We start from the raw sequence: 1,944 nt of genomic DNA, 5'->3' as shown, positions 1-1,944 counted from the left end.
TTACATCAGCAGTCTTGGTTCTCCTGCAGCTTGACTCATTTACCTCAGCAGTCTTGGTTCTCCTGCAGCTTGACTCATTTACATCAGCAGTCTTGGTTCTCCTGCAGCTTGACTCATTTACCTCAGCAGTCTTGGTTCTCCTGCAGCTTGACTCATTTACCTCAGCAGTCTTGGTTCTCCTGCAGCTTGACTCATTTACCTCAGCAGTCTTGGTTCTCCTGCAGCTTGACTCATTTACATCAGCAGTCTTGGTTCTCCTGCAGCTTGACTCATTTACATCAGCAGTCTTGGTTCTCCTGCAGCTTGACTCATTTACATCAGCAGTCTTGGTTCTCCTGCAGCTTGACTCATTTACATCAGCAGTCTTGGTTCTCCTGCAGCTTGACTCATTTACATCAGCAGTCTTGGTTCTCCTGCAGCTTGACTCATTTACATCAGCAGTCTTGGTTCTCCTGCAGCTTGACTCATTTACATCAGCAGTCTTGGTTCTCCTGCAGCTTGACTCATTTACCTCAGCAGTCTTGGTTCTCCTGCAGCTTGACTCATTTACATCAGCAGTCTTGGTTCTCCTGCAGCTTGACTCATTTACCTCAGCAGTCTTGGTTCTCCTGCAGCTTGACTCATTTACATCAGCAGTCTTGGTTCTCCTGCAGCTTGACTCATTTACATCAGCAGTCTTGGTTCTCCTGCAGCTTGACTCATTTACATCAGCAGTCTTGGTTCTCCTGCAGCTTGACTCATTTACATCAGCAGTCTTGGTTCTCCTGCAGCTTGACTCATTTACATCAGCAGTCTTGGTTCTCCTGCAGCTTGACTCATTTACATCAGCAGTCTTGGTTCTCCTGCAGCTTGACTCATTTACCTCAGCAGTCTTGGTTCTCCTGCAGCTTGACTCATTTACATCAGCAGTCTTGGTTCTCCTGCAGCTTGACTCATTTACTAACAGTATTATAGAGATGATTTAGAATGGAAATCATTCACAGCTTTCATTCAAACTCTTGACTAGAATCCCAGAAAGCACTGATTTCTTTCACTGTACCTTATATAAAAACACTTTAAAGAGACTTCGAAATACAAAACGAGCAAAGCGTGTATACACACAATTACATCATATTAGCATTATTCAACCATCTTACCTTCCTGGTGTTGATTAGTTTATTGTTGGGTAAAAATATTTATATAGTTTAAAACAGCTTAAAAGTTCAAAGAAACACTTCATATGTTCCATTAGCTCAATCACACACAGTCCACAGCACCCCTCAGGCTCACTAACACTTCATAATGTTATTCCATTAGCTCAAGGAAAATATTCCATTAGCTCAAGGAACATATTCCATTAGCTCAAGGAACATATTCCATTAGCTCAAGGAAAATATTCCATCAGCTCAAGGAAAATATTCCATTAGCTCAAGGATCACATTCCATTAGCTCAAGGAACATATTCCATTAGCTCAAGGAACATATTCCATTAGCTCAAGGATCATATTCCATTAGCTCAAGGAAAATATTCCATTAGCTCAAGGACAATGTGCACCGAAGGCCCTCGTAACAGACTGTTAACAACTCTAGGGTTAACTTCAGTCATTCATTCCGATTTGTTAACAATTCAGGCATTCATTCCGAGTGTTTAAGTTAAAGGAGTAGTTCACTATTTTACACCTTGATGTCCTCCATCATTTTAATAGATTTTTTGCTAGCTGTGGCTAAAGTTAGCTGAAGTTTGTAATGGCTGTTTAAAGAAAACTGAATCATGGATAACTGTTTTTCCTGGCCCATAGACTACTTTAAGGGTGAGGAACCATCTAACATCAAGTTGGTAAATAGTGAACTACTCCTTTTAAGAATGAAGGTTTGGGATAGGGTTAATAAACTTCAGGCGTTAACTCCGATTGGTTAAGTTAAGGAATAAGGTTTGGGATAGGGTTAAACCAGAAAAACAACTCT

This window comes from Coregonus clupeaformis, chromosome 26 (genome assembly GCF_020615455.1).
Source record: "Coregonus clupeaformis isolate EN_2021a chromosome 26, ASM2061545v1, whole genome shotgun sequence".
Lineage (NCBI taxonomy): Eukaryota > Metazoa > Chordata > Actinopteri > Salmoniformes > Salmonidae > Coregonus > Coregonus clupeaformis.
Note: the sequence above shows the minus strand (reverse complement) of the source record.